An 18,986-nucleotide genomic window follows, 5' to 3' on the forward strand; every position below is an offset into this window, starting at 1 on the left:
CTGAACTTTAGAACACAGAACTTTAGCTATAAATTAATAAAGTCTGGTCTTGCTTTGGTGACGTTGGAAATCTATACAATGCAATTTTAACATGTTAAAAGGAAGCTCTAGCTGTCTTGGTACACATATTACATTTGCTATTATATATTATATTGTGTTTGAATTAAGTTGCTTTAGTCCATACTGGTCTACAGCCTCTTAGACTGCTTTCATTAGCATAATGCTTTTGACATAACTGTATGTTTTATTCTCTTTTCTATTGCACCCCAGGGAAAGCCATACCAATCACGTTATGCTTTGATAAGGTTTTGTTATAAGAGATTGTTTTAAATGTCCAATGCACATGTAAATAAAAGTAGTCTGAAGATGTGCTTTGCAATAGGAGCCACAGATTACAGTTTGCAGTTTCTTTGTTCCTATGAGACCTTTTTCCCAGTATCAAATTGTGGAGATATGTAATGAAAACATGAAAACTGGTATAAATGAAGTGTGAATTGGAAGGTAAGGGTTTAAAAGCATCAGAAGAAATTATGAGAAAAAGTCATAGAAGAACAACAGACTTATTAAGATCACAGACGATTTTCAAGACACCCAGACTGGGAAAAAAAATTCCTAAAAAAAGGAAAAAAGAAAAAGAAATAAACTGCAGCGAGAGAAAAAGACACAGAGACTGTGAATAAATCAGTGGCATTCCCTAGTGACTTAGAGGTGTGACAGAATGAAATAAAAAAATATTACAGTTACTGTCAACTTCTTTAGGGTGCAAAAGTCTAAAACCAAAAAGTCTAAACTGAAAACCCAGCATTAATAACAACCCAAAAGCCATGAAAAAGACTTGCTAGGTGGAGTTTCCTATGTCACTCCAAGTTCCTAGTTAGACTACCTGGACACATACTTTAGTGCTTATTAGTATATGAATACAAAAGAAAGAGTGCGGCTGAATGAAATCAATTTTGTTTGATACAAAAATCATCCTGCCCTCTATACAACATTGCACTGAGATTTACTACAGTACTGTACTAAAATCAGTCCAGAACAAGCTCTTGTTTTCTCACTGCCTTGAGGCTTGCAATAGGGATCTCTTTGTCTGCAAAACAACTGCCAGTTACTTTTTTTCTCAGTGGTGATCCTCTAGGTATACTGTATATTTCTACATAAGACAAATACAGTACTACCCAGTAATACCTCTAAGGTGGAAACTGGTAACTGGAATATGAGAAGTATTACTACAACCTTCCTCCTAGGTTAGTCAATCATGCTTCTCAGAGAAGCACTCATATATGCGATACAACACAAATAAAATATTCACACTCCAGTATAAGTTAAGGACTCATTGTGTGAAGCATGCGTTAGTACGAGTTTAAGAGAACTAAGTGTTAAGAGTCTAGTTTAAAGGCAAGGTTGTTTTTAAAACCAAGTAAACGTTCACAAAATTTTTGAAGTAATCACCTGTGCATATTTACATAGAGCTAACATTTTTTTTTATAAACTAAATCATCTTTCTGTCCTGTTTCATTACATCAGGAAGTAGTTCCAAACAAGAAAATATGCTTAAAGTCATCCTTAGACAAGACTTTAGACCTTTCATGGTTTTTATCTTGTTCAAGACCTATTTACACACACAGCTTTTAAATATCACCTCAACTTGAAGCGTTTCTGCAATTGAGAATGAATCAATGGAACTACACATTTTTCTGGAGCACTTTAGAACCTTACACAATCTGTAACTTTAATTTTTATTCAACCTTTAAAAATGTATTCATAATATTTGTATTATTTACTAAGGGTTTTGGAACTTGGGTTTTCTTTGTCCTTTAATTTGATTTTACTTTTGTTTGAATTAAATGGCAAGAAGGATTTACTTCAATGTAGAAGCAGACTTGAAAATATCCCCTTGCTTCAGTACATCTGCATACAACTAAGAGAATACTGACAACTCACTAATCCAGAACAGATGAACTATGGGCAAGGAAACACAGAAAAGAGAATTATTTTTTGATAAAATTGCTACTAAGTATAATAAAACTTTCCTTTGGTCACAAGCAAAAAGAGAAATAAAGGAATTAAGCTCTAAAACACTTGAAATAGCTTTACTTTTTACTATTTTTTCCCCCTAAAGAGTGGGTCTGTTTGATGATTCTGATTACTTTTGATAATAACATTTTGATAATGGCTATAAGTTTCTCATCACGAAAAGAGTTTAATGAAGGTGGAAGGGAAATAAAATCATGCATTTCTTATTCCATACTCTAAGATGTATGGAATATTGCCTATAACTCAGGGACAAAAAAAAAGCAAGGGAAAAAAAATAAGGTCAAGTGTCTTGTGCTACATTCCCCAAATACTTTCTCTGTAGCACTAGGAAAATTACTTCTCTATACTTCTGTTTATCAGCCTAAAAACTGCTTTAAGAAAATTTCTCTAATTATATTTACAATGCACTTTGATATTGCTGAATAGAGAACATTATGGAATGTGAAAATACTATTTGAAATAAGAAAAGATATAAGAATAAGATATTGCCACTCTCCAAAACTATTCTTTGAAAGACTCTTTGCTTGAGTAAACTGCAATTAAAGAGATGCCAAATGGTAGTATTAAATGCAAACAGAACAGAGGGCTTCTTAAAATTATAGAAAAAAAACAAACAAACAAACAAAAAAACAGTCCCTCAAGATTATGTCATCTTTGCTCAGAAGAAATCTTCAAGATTAAAGAATAAAAAAAGTCATTTATAACAAATGTGTGGAGACTATCAGTACAGTAAAACTAGCCCTTCTAAAATATTCACCCTTTCAAAACCAGAAGGTAACAACCCATAGAATCCACAATTCTGTAAAATCAACACAACAGGCTGTAGGCCTGAGACATCAGTGCTGTGATGCTGAGTTCAGAAATACAGGATTGGAATCTGAAAAATTTACTATGCTGAGTGCCTGACAGTCTTGGTGTAGTGTAGAACACATTTAAACATTTCTTATGCTTATTATAGTAATACAAATTCCAATTGTTTGAAGGCTTTTAAAAGTCATGAACTTAATTCACTTTCTAGTTGCAAATAAAAATGTATATGGCCTGGTTTTACACACTGTGTAAATAAACAATTCACAAGTATTTATTTGTTACATCTAGCAGATTTCCCAGAAACTTAACACACTTCCCGTGATGCAAGCACAACCTTTGTATGCCAGAGCATATATGTTTGAAGTTATGAAGAAAGATAACCCATCATCACAAGTTGTTTCTCAAATGATTCTAACAATGAAATTGCAGAAAGCAAAATAAAAGAGGGAAGAGTTTAGCCACTTACTCTCCAGCCTTGCATGTCATCAGGCATGTAAATATAGCTATTCTTTTACTTAGTGTCTCACCTGGTGTATGATAGCCTAAGGAGGGAAATTTGCTGCATTCTTCAGTCTAAATCATTTCTGTTTCAAGGTTAATCTCCACACAGGTGTAGAGAGCTCAGAACCAGCCAGTTTAGGACTTGTCCTCTCATTTTTGCCACAGACTGTCACACTCATAAGAGCAGTTGTTCTTAAGGTTGGCGTTAAAACGTCTCTCTAAACTTATGTTATGCTATATAGAAGACAATTCAGAATCAGTTAAAAATAGCTAAAAACTCTTACACAGTAACATAAAAGGGATGGGAAAAATTCATGCAGTCTTTATCACTGTCTGAACACTTTAAAATATTTTAAGAGAGAAGAAATCACATTATTCCTCCTTTCTTCACTTGTGTTCTCATTTGGTACAAAAATTTCTGGTGAATGCCTTTTTTTTTTTTTTTTTTTTTTTTTTTTTTTTTTTTTTTTTTTTGTTTTTTTGTTAAGTATTTCTGTTCAGCAATGAGTACGGATGTCAAGAAATTACTGCAAATACCAAGACAAGATTTAGTGCTTCTTAGTTCGAAAGTGAGTAGTTTTATGGTCACCTTCTACTACAGTGAATACCTTTAGATCATTTTCTTGCCTAGAGGCATAGGTCCCGTGAAATTGTGAACATTCTATTTAACACCACAAATGTCTTCCTTTTGGCAGTGTATCTGATAGATTGCTGTTCAGAGAAGGGAACAGGCATTGCTCTTACATACTTTGTCATATTCTTCACTCCTGTTATCGCTTTTGTGTCACACAAAATCATAAAAAGTGCAAGGGGGAAGAAAAGGTTTGAAGATGCATGGTCAGTGTCAGCTATTTTTTATGAAATTCAAGGAGAAAATACTCAAGTTAATAAAAAAAATAATCTTCTTTGATATTTTACCAAAAAAATCTCTCCCTAAATTCTGTCTTTTCAAACAAAGCAGAGGTTTGCACGCCCCTAACTGCTGATGCTAAGTGAACTGTCTTCTATATGGTCAAGTAATCAATGTAAGTAAAAGACCAAAGTCATACACAAACCACAGTAGGAAGTCAGGGTCTGAAAGAGAACAAAGCCCAGAAGAAATTTTACCCTTTTGATACATGTTCCCCAGTCCAGTTTATTGCACTGTCAGAAAAAGCACTGCTGTTTGCTAACAAGTCCCACAGTAGCCTGTACTTCAGCTGATACACAGCACATATGCATGAAAATACAGGTCACTTCCTCTGCTGCTCATTCACTGCTGTGTAAGTTGGTTAAAAATCCTGAGGAAGTTCAGCCTTTGCATTTCTTATTCCCTTTTCTTAATAAGCTACAGAACAAGGTGGGGGCCTTATGGTATTTTTCCCCTGAATTACCTACACATGTGTTTATTTAGGACTGATAGGCAAAGCCATTTATTAATGTGTTATAGCCATCGAAGGTCTAGTTCTCATTTTTCAAATTATCAGCACTCTTAAATTTCCTTTTCTCTGTATCACCATAATTTTTCCCCTGAATGAAAGAAAACTTCAATGTCCTTGGGGGCACACTCCTGTGATAATGCTTCATCTCCTTTTCCAACTGAAAAATCCAGTATTCAGTGGGTCTGAGGACAGATTGAAAGAAACACACTTTCAGAACACTGTAGAATCAAATATTTCTTCTGGGATGTTCTGGGAAAGACTGAGTTCAACTCTGAGCGCAGACACTTTAGGGTTCCTACATCCCAGAAGAATTGCAGGCAGTGGCTTTCAAGGCCATAAGAATATCTCTGTGACGGAAAAGAAAAAGTATCTGTAAAACATCACAGTTCCTATGTGGACAAGGCTCTGCTTTTAAAGTTAAATATGGAAAAAGTGTTAGAATAGCTGTTTGAATTATATTGGGTAACTAATATGAGGAAGTCTGTACAGACAAAGAATAATACTTAGAGATTACGACAACAAAATCTTAAATGATTTTGTGATAGATTCATAAATGAATTGTACACATAAGACTTATCTCCACTTTTTTCCATGAGGCAACAGTATTTTGAGTAGCTCTGGTTACTGGAAGACATCTTCCTCAAATCAGTGGTGCGCACTACCAACTTCCCAATTCCCCTATGCAGCTCAGCAGATACTACCAAGAACCTCAGATCAGTTATTGAGCATTGTGAGCACCACCTAGTACCAATTATTTGCTGAATGCTAGTTTGTTTTTACTAAGCGATGACTCTGAGACCTAAAGAGCTGTTAAGATCAAAGGAAGAAAATTAATAACAATTTTCAATGTAATTGGGTGTAGAGTCAAAAATCAAAAACAAAACAAAAACATTCCTATAGTTACCGAAATTTCAGACAAGCAGTCTTCTGTTTCTTTTATGTTTAGAGTCATCTGGAACTTTTATTACAACAGTTATTACAACATCTGAGAAACTAATGCTAGGCTCTGCTCCTGTCAACACCACTTTCTTTTAAGATGATCTCCATTCAGGAATACTTCTTTGCTACTTGAATGAAACCTTCTCTCTGTGGATTTCCTGTGATTCATAAACTCAATGCTTGGTCATGGCATAAATAATGTAAACGCTATTCCAAAGGGCAGCTGATTTCCCTAAGCTGGGAAATGCAACTGCCCCTTGGGCATGGCTAGCTGGATCACTTCCTACGCAAAGGACTGATAAATACAGCTCTTACACACTGCCTCAGTGGTTATGGACAAACAAACTGTTAACTCAGTTTGAGGGAAAAGATTTGTGCATAGCATTAGACAATCATTCAGGCTGCAGCATGTAACTCCTTAAGCACTGATTCAGTGCTAAAGATTAAGATCTAAATTGATCACCACAAAAGGTAAAACAATGCATGCGAGTCATTGCTAATTCTCTATTAAGATTAAGGAGGACAATAATCAAAGTTATTAAGTGACAGTGGACTTTGAAGGTCCTTAGCACAGACCTCAGGAATACTGTGATGCACAGATTAAAGATATTTGTCACTTTAGCCACTTATATACTAGTACTAATATGAATCTTTCAAAAGCATAATCTCTACATTCAGGTGACATTTCTTTGCCATAAAAAAATTCTTCAGGTAATTTTTCTATTTGAAAGAGAACATCCAGTGAAAAACTCAGCACCTGATCTTGGACCTACAGGAATGGAATCACAATAATAATAATCAGTAAGACTGAAGATAAAAGGATGACACCAATACCAGCATATTTTACATATATTTCTACACAAATTGCCCCAGACCTTACACTTTCAAATCCACAGAATCTCTGCTGTAAGGAGGCGCAGAAGAAGGACAACATGACAGTTCATGGATGCTGTCAGATATATGAACTTTGGAAGAAATGCTTTTATGGGATACAAGGCGAAAAACTGATAGCCGAGGAAAGATCAAATACTATGTAGTAAGGCTTGTTAAAATACTGCTGATAATTAAGCTGACCTCAAAGATAAATTGGAACATCTTTTGATGTGAAGAATGACAATAAATTGCTGATATATTAAATTTCAATGTCTATAAATATATATTTAATTTGGCAAGAAACAAAAGCATAAAAAAATAGAAGAAATATGAGCATCTGTCTAATACCTGCTTTCTGACCAAACCCCATTACCATTTTCAAAATGCCTCTGGCTAAGAATAATAAAGATCTGTTATTCACTATAAAAGCTCTTTGGTATGAGTGTCTTTTGCCAACTCTTTACTGAGGCTGTCAGAGTATGCTCGGTCTCAGTGAATACATCAATTTTGGCCTGTGTGAAGGATGGCGGAGGGAGGGAGTTAACTTCTAATTATTACATTTTTGAGACAGGCATCAGTTTGCAACAGAAATGTTACTCTCCTGCATTTTTCCAAACTTTCTTTTCTGTTCAGTAGTAACAGTTACAATCTAAATGTGTCCAAGTAACTGAAAGACATCTTTCAGAAAGTGTCAATAATACATCTTTACAATATCTCCTTTTTCTTCTTGGCTGACTTTAAATAAAGTTCATGTAAGAAAAAACAAACAAACAAACAAAAAAAACCAAACAAAAAACCCCAAAACACAAACACTATACAGTCCCACTACTTTCTCTCAGAATCCAACACATTCTATTATAGTTGAGGATATCAAAAACAATTTGTTGCATATCAAATACTTGAACAGACACCATACGATATGGAAAGTAATTTGAGTTTAGCAGGATTATAGGATGGGAAATGTTCATACTATGCCTAACTCTTTACAAGACTTAGTGGTTTAGTCCTGAAAGAGTAAATTAAAGCCAAGTTTTAGGCATAGAGAAATCTGTCTAAAAACTCATCATAAATTATTTTTTATGAGACATTTTAAAGGGCTACAAAATAGCAACAGTCTATTCTCATTACAATCAGATCCCACTTTTATCCACATTCTTAAAAGAAAAAAAACCAACACAAACACACATGAAAAGAAACAAAAACCAAACAATATTCTGTTTACATATTTATTCCTCTTGCCAAGGGACAACATTTCTATCTTTCATTTTTCCAGAATTCACTGGAAGAACAACAGAAATATTGTTCAAAAATTAATAAAAGGACAGCTATAGCTACCATTTAGTTTTAATCAGCAGTCTAACGTGATATGAGCAAGATTATTAATGATTGGAAAGATCTTACTATCCATTTCTGAGGGAGCCATCACTACTTATATGTGATTTTCAGTGATTTATACCAACATGGTTGTTTTTGTACAATGGTGCATCCAGATGGCATATCTATTGTCTGCTCTACAAAAAAAAAAAAATCATTGTTATTAATTTTCAGTTAATTTGTATTGAAATTTTAAAAGAAGAGATGGATATAATTAAGATTCAAATAACTAGCATGATGGGTTATTAACTATACAATGTTATAATGATATCTGGCCTCTGGAGATAGTGTGCGACTATAGTTTTGTAGGACATTCGTGTGTAAGAAAAGCAACAAGAAACGTAGTACCTATTCGTGTTATTCTTTCCTTGTCTACTAGAAAAGACACAAAGAAACAAAGAGCACAACTGCCTTGGGAATCCCATTGCTTGTGCTGCCCACACAATACTATTTCTACCACCCAAGAAAGTACTCTCTGTGAAAGTGACTTTTCACATTTTTAACAGCAGCATTTCTCATTTGCTTTGCTTGTCTAAAGGCAGCCGCACACCACACTTACTTCATTTTTCTGCTCAGGCTCAAACAATCCTGTCACTAATTCTGCTGTCATTCCTTCGAGTAGCAATATTTCCATGACACAAGTACAGAATGAACAGGAGTCTTCAGCGTGATCCAGCTATTCTATCACCCATTTTCTCATGGTATAGACAAAGAGATGAAGGCTGTAGGGCATTCTGTCTCCTTATAAAGTAGATCTTTGCCTGGAAAGTCACCTCATAGTGAAGTCAAAGGCCCTACAGACATTTAGCTCATCACCAGAAATGCATAACCAACATGTCACAGGCACTGTGCTGTACCTACCATAGACATTATGGTGGTTGTAAGTAAACAACATTTCAATGAAAATGGCTATGTTTTAATGTAAAATAACGTGAAATTTTCACAACTTCCTTGCTCTGGAATAATGTAAACTCTCCCCTTCCACTCTTTCCTCCTAACTTTTTTCATTCATGTTTCATTTAGAAATACCATCTCTGATCAACACTAACCTCTGGGCTAAACCAAGACTGCAGTTGTCAGGAAGATTAAATGACTTAGCCCATCCTCCGGAGCCCAAACCAAATTGTTCTGTTGAATTCGTTTGCCAGGTTCCAGCATGTATGAAACAGTTTATTTTGGAAATGTTCCTCTGAATTACTGAGGAAGTCTCAGTTTCAGAGTAGCTACTTCGAATGTATTATAGTTGTCATATCCTGAACGTTAGTGCTGATTTCTAGGACTTAAAACTTTCCCATCAGTCTCTTTTAAAGTAGAATCCAGCTATCTAAATTTGTTATCAAGTGTTTCCTGTAGAGAATCAATCCTTTACTTTGAGCTTAATTTCCTCTAGCAATCAGATTTTAATTTCTATGTGAATGTAAGCCACAAAAAAGTGCTCAAAGAGGAAAAAAACTCAAATGCTGTGTGATATCAGATTCTCAGGCTGTGCTTTCATGGCACAAGAAGTTGTTTGCAGTTACAGGTTTGAGTGATTTGTTTCTTTTCCAACCATGCTAACAAGAACTTGGGGTAAAGATAGTGATCAAGAATTCAAAATGACTACAGAATAAATCTAAAACATACAAGGAACAGGACTTCCATACTTAAGCTGTAAATACTACATAGGTAACATTACACTGTAAGGTCTCCCAAAGAATCTTGAGTTTCAGAGAAAAGCCCGCACAGTTAAAAAGCCACTAACATATAAGTAAACTACATAATTTCTTTAACCGACTGGTACATTTAATGAGTATTCTATACCACACAACATATTCCATGGTCTAGTCTGTAAATATTGCTGCGTTTCTGCAATATATGCAGTAGATTCCCATCCACTTGATCCTATTAAAACTGAAACATTTAAATTTTGTCCATCCCTTGGTATCAAAGGAAAGGGTTGGGTTCAAAGCTTAGGAAAAAAGGTATTTTTAGTCCAACAGTCATATTAAAAAATGACTGTTATTTTTGGGTTTAGGTTTTCAGCCTTCAGCTAATGTCACCAATGTCCTAGAGTCTCACATCCGTTCATTAACCATATAGATGATCTACAAGTGTGTAACATAGCTGAAAGGCAGTACTAAGACACCTTTCATTTAGCACTAAGGCTGCCTCAGGGGGAGCATCAGTATTTATGAGGACACTGGGCAGACAGAATTAGGCTGTAATACTACAGGAGTGGCTCTTTGGCTCATCTCTGTGTCTCAGCTTTGAAAAATTGGACAGTTTGTTCTGTCATGTTTCCAATGCCTGCCATAGATCAGGATATGAATGAACAAGCCAGCCAAGACACTGCCCACTTACATTGGGAACACTGAGAGGAGGAAAAGGAGGAAATTGCAGAAATGTTATTCTCTCCTACTGTAGGAGATATGCTTGCCTTTTGCTCAGAAAACTCAAAAATGTACTAACAAATATTTGTTTGGCACCTCCCGAATACTGACTAGGTGATGCATTTTTTGAAGTCTATTTGCCACCCTGTAGCTTATTGCTTTCTTTTGAAGCATTTCCTTTGTCATGAATATGCATTCTGTTAGCACACCTATAGCTATGCTGTTCTTAAGTTACAACTGAGTTCTACTCAATTATTTTGAGGTTTGTGCTCCTAATACTCTCCTTTCTACAAAGGTGCTAAACAGCAAGTCTTGTGTCTCACCTACACACACAGAGGTGATGTCTAACCCATATAGAGCAAGACACATTAGACTCAAAGGTTTGGGAAAATTCTGAAAAATTTTTCCAATAATTATTTTTCAGGTTTGTCCAGTTGCCAGAGTTGATGGGGTTGAAAGTAAATTTAGATGTGTGTGTTTAGGTTTTTTTCACTCCCCTGAATCTCTGGTTTAAATCTTTTACTTCTATGTGGACTGAGCAGTCAGATGGAATAGTTGCACTGCATCAAACTGAAGCTTTCTTAAAACAACCAAACAAAATACCCTTCATGATGCCTAGAACATATGATAACTGGAAAAAACAAAGACTGATAATAAATGTAGTCACATGAATAGACAGAAGCAAATAGTTGATTCATATTGCCATCATCTGAGGAGGGAAGAGGACTATGTATATGTTTAGTACATTTTATTGGTTTCAGCTAAGTATAATCTGTACATAATTCCTTACACAAGGAATGTTACAATTGTTCCTTCCACTTTTCTGGAATGAGATAAAGATGTTTCATTAGTGAGATAAGCATTTCAGATAATGTTTTAAAAATCAAAATTTGAACTATAATGTCTAGTAGAAACACCTCACAATCCTGTTATAATTTAAATATATAAATGCATGATTTGTTACTTCAAACTTATGAAATACAAATAAGTATCCAATGTTTTACTGGACAAAATAAGTATCAATATATTATTAATATTATTAATACAAATAAGTATCCAGTGTTTGACATGACCCAAAAAAAAAAACCCAAACCACAGAGCATTTATATCGAATCAAATATGCCACTACCTAACAAAATGGTGCTATAGCCTAAACTCTTGCAAAAACTTTCCCCAGAGGTTCTTACAGGTTACTAGATATTCTTGAAAGTTAGAGGACTGCAGTAAATAAAGTGGGTAGAGGGGACAAACAAACAAAACCCACAAAAAATATACCTCAAAAAAACCCTCTTATCTCTGACTAATCTTGTACTGCAAAAGTCACTAAAATTCTAGCAATAAAATTAATTTGTTCTCTAGCCTTGAATGTTCTCTATTTTGTTTTTAAAATTTTTCTTTTTTAAATTTTTTGAGTTTTTTTAAAATATATTTTCAATATATAATACATACAGATGAGCTAGATGCAATATATATGCAAGATGAGCTAGAAAATATGTCAGAGTGGGAAATCTATTATCTCCTCTATAACCTTAGGAAAAAAAGAAATCTATGTTTGCATTGCACTCTTACCTATAGTTTCTAGCATAAGAAATATAAAAAATGTGGCGAGTAAGTTAAGCATTTAACACAACAAAATTATTTCATGTGCATGCCAGTACAGAAGAAGCCAACATTTATCAGTACTTCACAGCTCAGTATCTGATTTGAAAAGGTATTTTCTATTATAACAAACAGAAAGATGTGGACATTTTTCCTTTGAGACAATATAACACAGACACATTATCTACTGTAGATGGCTATTTGCATAGCTTTAATATAATGCTGATGGTGCCTTGGTAGACTGTTTTTATTGAAGTGATTTCATCTGGTTTTCCCAGCAAACCTTTTATCTATTTACACTGTCTTCATTGTAGAAACAAGCAGGAAAAAAAAAAAAAAAAAAAAAAAGGTTACTTAGCATATCGTATCCAGGGAGTATAAGGCTACATCCACACTAGCAAACAGCTTATTGTTAAAGAATATCCAAGAGCATTTCTGGGTAATTGAACACAGCCATCCATACACTGGTGAAGTTTTAGATGGTGCCAGCTAGCATCTCTCACAAGCAGAGTTCAGGATTGGGCACACCCAGGTGCAGTTTGTGGTACATGGTTTGCATCCCTGTTTTGGGGACTGAGAAAATTTACTAGCTGCAGATAAACTACATTGTGCCATTTGGCCTTTAGGTATGGGGAATTTTATCAGTCACATTTGATCCTGTGGTCCTCCTAGGAACAGTAAGTGGAGCATGGTTTGCATCTCTCTATTTCTGGAAACACATTTTCTTCCTAACTGATGCTTTTCACATTCTGATTTCCTCAGGTCTTCTGAGTAGGCAGGTGACTATGGACAGGACTCTTCGACCCTTCATCACAAAACACTTTCTGTTCCCCAATTTTACTAAGTAGGTTTCTACCTGCAGAAATAGCTGTAAATTCATACTTCGTCAAAAGAATTTGCATAAATAGAAATTCATGCCCTCACTCAGATCAAAAAGGAATTTTGTTTGAAAGTGTCACTAAAAATACATTTACATGCAAGCAGAACCCTTAAATAAGAGCATGAAGAGTGCATGAATGGTATAAAATGTTTTTCACAAACACCACACTGATCTGCATTTGACATTTCAGAAAGTTTTTATTATAAGATCTGTCTTACTGTTGAAGGTTTAACTTGCAGATTATTTCAAAGTTGTATTTTTTTAAAAAAACCTTTCAAGTGAATTTATTATTAAAATATTTTACTTCAATTTTATGTATGAAAAAGCAATAATTTGAAGGATGCAGATGCATGACCAAAATCATTGCCTTGTAATGGGCTACCAGAAAAATAATGGAAAAACTGAGACACAGACATTACCATGGACATGAAACAAAAACAAACATCCAGATGCACTGTCTTATTCACAAAATTTCAAACACACCATGCTAAGTCCCCAGTGCTGTAAATACAAGGGTGCTCACGGCCACTGAGTGCACCACAGTGGGGTGACAGTGTACATGCAAACAGGCACTGGGCTCACTCCGCCTGGAGCACCAGCACCAGCAGCACTCTAGCAAAACAACTAGTGAAACCTTAAAGCTGCCCCTGACTAACAGGTGTGTGGTGGCAGAGCCAAAAGCAGAGATACTGATCTGTGTTTCTCGAGTTCCCTGTGTAGGATGTACAGCTTGTGGAGGTAACTGAGCCAATGAGATGAATCTGGCCACATGAATGTGGTGTTCACAGAAACATAACAGGTCTATTACAGTATTTGTTGTGACAAATCTTTTTTCAGACTCCAAAATTCTCCCATAGATGGCATAAACAATTAAACAGCAAGTGTTTGCAAAACACTGTCATGCACTTACCACTGCCTTTGCAGCTTCCTGACTGCTATTCTTTCTGCACAGGCATTATTTTATTTAAAAGCAGCAATGTTCACTAGGTAAGCTCACAACTTGAAAACAAACTTTCCGTCATGCAGCCTATATATTCATGAACATGTAGTACATATGTAGGAAGACCCTGGATAAGTACCTTGCGTGAGATAATCCCTTCCAGGGTAACTGGTAGTTAAAATGAGAAATACATTTGTCTGTAAAACATACACACTTCATTTAAATGTGCAGGCCTGTAAATTCTAAAAATAAGCCCTTTCAGTTTCAGAGAGAAGTTACAGCAGGGTATCAGATGTGGTTTTGTTTTGCCCCTGTCACATGTTTACAGTTTGAACTTCTCATTTACCTACTATCACACTATGACTCAGTCTTGAGGAAACAAAACCCATCACTTCTAAAACACTGCCTACCATAGCAAGGGAGTCCAGTTCTTAATATGACAAGTAACCTTTCCAGTCACTTTTTCCAGATCCATAATATGACTTTTCCCAGCAACACCTTGGAAAACACATGCATTTATACAGAAAGTAGAAAACTCGTATTCAGCTCTTTCCTGAACACACAGAGCTCCTAACTCAGCTCCTAGGAGAGTGAGTATGCAACTTCATTTCTACAGACACAAATACCTAGCTCACGTGGTACATATTCCATCCAGCCTGTCATGAAAAATGCTTAATTAGTGCAGAGTGCAGGGACTGGAAGACAGGACAGAACCACCTAAGGACAATACTCACTACACTCAAAATTACCGTCTGCAAAAAGCCTATGCCCAGACAAATGTCCCCTGTGTACTGCTCCAGTTGGTCATTCTGGTATACTTAACACACAGAGTACAGAAGCCACAGTGACTGTCAGTCTCAAGCCCAACAGTGGTGGTGATGACCTCCTGCAGTAAACAAACAGGTAAAGCACCCTTTCCTCCACAGACTGGATGAAACACCCACCAACCATTTTACTTCTATCAAAAAACAGTCCTCAATGGAAAATAATTACAGAGAAGCACACACTCCCTCCAAAGAGCATTGGTTCAGAACCTGCACTGACTATTATCAAGAAGAACAAGACGTGCTCTACCTTGCTGAAGGCTGTAACTTTGCAAGTGCCAAGTGAAAGTTTTCTATGCGATTCGCTTGCTCTTGAGGAATGTAAGTGAAGGGAGAAGAGAAATTCATAGATGGTAAAATGTCCTAGATATAACACACTAATGTTTTCATGAAGTAGAAAGACAGTTCCACCTGTGTCTCTCATACATCTAAAGACCTGAATCAGGTTCTAACTTAAATTCCTGAGACGTACCCTGAAATTCCTTGGCCCAAATCTCGACAGGCAGCAAGTCCATCCTAATGTTACCAAGAACAATCTGACCTTCTCTACAAGCATGATAAATAAGTAAAAAATGAATACAGAACACTACTTCATGCAAAAATGAGCTTTTATTTTTCCCTAAGAAAATCTTTTTGGTACAGTATGCCATCTCCTAGGCAACCTGCGCTGTTTAATCTGAGCCTCTCCCAATCACAGAAGTTTTCTAAACAAAATGAAAAACAGGCCCTCAAGAAGCATATCCCAAGATGCTAGTTAAATATATTCAAAGTTAACTAAATAGCTGACACACACAATATTTTACAGCCTTTAAAATAAAAAAAAAACCACACATATGTGGTAACAGGGAAAACACTGTTACTTTAAATGTAGCAGCAAGTATTGTGCTAATGCAATTGTGTTATTTGTGTTTAAAGTGGTTCTAAATTTCTCATTTCTGCCACTTGTGTCTTCTGGGGGGGTGGGGGAGTAATGAGGCAGTAACACGGACCCAAGGTTTTCCAGTATGGTTCTTTTCTTGTTTGCATACTTTGCATATTTATTTCTATATGTTTTCAAAGAATAGTTATGACAATTACTAAGAAGTATTTTAAATTCAAGTTTAAATAAACTGCAAAAATTCATGAGGTCAGATTTCTCTAAGCCAGAAAATCAGTTGAAGGAGATTCTCGCAGAATTCCAGCTAGACAAATCTCCAGTAAACACTGAATTACAAGCGTTATCACAGCAAATCCTTATTGACAGGTTAGTGATCCTGCAAGCAATGCACTATTGCCTACCAGTGTTTAAGATAAAGCGTCCAGAAATCAGTGTTTGTGGGTGCCACCTCTAAAGCATGTAAGTCACAGCACCTTTAATAGATACCTCCACAGTGAATTTTGTTGGTTTTCCCCTTTCCAACCTTAAAATCATGTGAGGCCAGTATTTTTTTTTCTGAAAAGAATGAGATGTGCACAATTACAGCTTCTCCTAATGGCACAGTAACAGTAGTGTTCAGTGAGAAGTTATTTCTTAGTAAATACCACAGACACTAGAAGTAGATGGCTCTTCTTTAATGTGAAGACAACAAAACCCACTGATGCAGCTTGAATACTCCTGATGTTGCAATGATGGGGCAGCAGGCGTGAGACAGCTTTGTGCATCAAAAGGACGAAACCCACTTTTTGCTAGAATGCTCTTTCCTCATCTAGCAGCAGTTTAAGCATGTATAGCTTATTATATAACTGTCAAAACCAGCCTGTCGATAATATACTAAGTTGGGTTTTTTTAACCATATGTTTCTAAACATGCATTGAGCTGAAGCAAGGGAAATACTTGACTTTCAAGCACCCTCCCAGCAAAAAGGCCAAAATATTGAGTATTTCTAATGACACTAAGAGCTTCACTAACCCATTTTATAAATACACTAAGTGTATTTATACAGTTAACTAATATGCATTCAAATTAATGTCCCATTGGGACAGGTGCTTGAAGTATAGAGCAGTATTAACTTCAGCAGACTATTTGTATATTTAGAGTTAAGTATATACTCTAAGTCTCTTCCCAAGTTGGGCCATTAAGACAGAAAACGGAATCAGAAAGACATTAATTATTACAATTTAGTTTTCTAGACTCAAAACACCAGAAGTTTTGCTTATACCAGACTTCTCTGAGGTAGAAATACATGTTTTATACTGAAGAGAACCACATTTGTCCAGCTCTGCATAGTTATGCTGATAATCCAGGCATTTCTGACAGCAGTTATTCAAGAACTACTCACTGCATTAGCATGAACCATGAGAGACAGAGCCCATAATTTGTAGCAGCATTTCCAACATGAGTTACCTTGCAGACCCTGGTGAGAGAAGCTCACAGGTGATATCACTGACTACCTTATGCACACCACCACATCCTATAAACAGTGCATGCCTATTTTAAATTTTGTCCCAATTTGTAAAAATTAGCTTATTTCATAAACTGCATGCAGAGAAGCAGAGACACAAATTTACAGAGTTCACAGACTGATCTCAACCCTGTTACAGGCATCACCTCTTAGAACAGCGAGACCAAAACTAGAGCAGACAATCAAAACCTAATACTTTCACATTTTAGAATCTCAAACAAGAACACTGAGCATAGAAACTATAGGTGGGAAACAGATTTTACGCCAAGATAAATTTTATAGTAGCTTTTAGATCTAACAGAATATATCGCATAGTGTCAGCCAGCAAACTGACACATTACTAAACATTCAATAAAAATAGTTCCCAGATGTGAATGGAGAAATTGTGCTCTTCCATATAAAAGCTGCCTGACATCTGAGGTGAAACTTCTATATAACCACACTGTACCCTAACAAAATTATCTTCATCCTGTTTGATTGCTGATAGATGACTGCAAGAACATGTTGCAAGTTTGAGTAGAAATCCAAGGTTTCAATCATCAGTAATGAATTTGCAACAGCTCAATGTTAGGGTTTGGAACCGACTCTACTGTATCTTCTTGAGTTTGTTTCTCTGGATTTACTATAACAGCTTTTCAAGCATAGATTTCAATTACTGCTTCCCAATTTATTTAGGTCCCTGAGTTCCTACATGTTTTCTAAAACTCAAATAGATCAAATACATGAATGGTATAATCACCTCCAAATAATATATGGAAATGACTTTTTGGGCAACATACAACATAAATATAGTAACTGTAACACTGCTCTCGATACTAGGCTCGAGACCATATTATGGCAATAACACACTAGTGGGAGTCATACACCTTCCCACATTCCTCCTTGGCAACAGAATACAATACACGGAATTTGGATTCCCCTTTCCTTTCGTATTCGTACTAGGTGTTACCAAGACTCAATAAATATATATGTAAAGACACACAGAGTGTAACTTGAAAAAAAATTAATCCTTTATATATATTCTTGTAAATAATGCTCATATTTACCCCTTATATCTTAGTTGATAATATCTGGCTTTCCTAAGAAATCTGTTCTGGTAAAATCTAGTTAATTCACCGCACTAGATCACAGAGCAGTCCATCCAGACCAGTATATTCTCTCTAGCAGGAAGTTAACAGTAGATGCCTAGAATGTGTGTTTAAAAAAACCCAACAAACAAACAAAAAACCAAAAACCAAAACAGAAACCATCATAGAAAACCAACTTAAAATGGTACTTGCCTGGAATATGTTCCTAATTTCCAGCAATTTGTTGCCGAGAGACTTTCTAAAACAGAAGGAGTATCTTCACATTTAATAGTTCTCAATACATTTTTCTTCTGTTAGTTCATCACTTTCTGAACACACTGTAACTTCCACAAGGCATTATGGTAAAGAGTTCTGCAGTTTAAGTAAGTACCATGCAAACAGGAATCTCCCTGTGATTGTTTTGAACATCACAATAACTGGAGAAGAACACTGTATCAGGCCAAAACAGGGATGGTTCCAATCCTACAATTTTGTTAAGTCTTTATGACAGCCAACACAGCATGGGTACAGAATGAGTTCCCTGCTGCAGTGCAACAACAATACGTTTTTCAGAAATTTCTAGAAGTAAAATCTCTTCAAAATAGTAAAGGTGCATTTACATACAGTTTTGGTTTCCAAATACTATCTACCTTTCAGCACAGTCAATGGAATTATTGCAGGAGCTGTGAATGATCTAGGATTTGGTCAGATGAACACAAGTTGTGCTCTGCTCACTTTACATAAAATCAGATCCTTGACACTGACAGTCTCAAGGAGGATATGAAAATGATAATTTATAAAACATTAACTGCTTATTCAGTGAAACCAGAGGCATCACAAAATTTGAGAAAAAGCTGTTAACTCATTAAAATAAGGTATTGGTCTTGCCAAAATTCTCATTGATTTCTGCTACAGGACAAATCTTTAACTCACCTGAAACTACATCTCATCAAATGATGAAGCATCTACACTAG

At 35.7% G+C, this 18,986-nt stretch overlaps 1 protein-coding gene across 1 annotated transcript in view; it reads right to left on the reverse strand.

Moving 5' to 3' along the window:
* The window catches only part of PRKN (parkin RBR E3 ubiquitin protein ligase), a 746,949-nt gene that overhangs the window by 385,359 nt on the left and 342,604 nt on the right, over positions 1–18,986 (reverse strand). The window lies entirely within an intron of this gene.

Source organism: Athene cunicularia (assembly GCF_003259725.1).
Source record: "Athene cunicularia isolate RWA chromosome 3 unlocalized genomic scaffold, athCun1 chr3_part1, whole genome shotgun sequence".
NCBI lineage: Eukaryota > Metazoa > Chordata > Aves > Strigiformes > Strigidae > Athene > Athene cunicularia.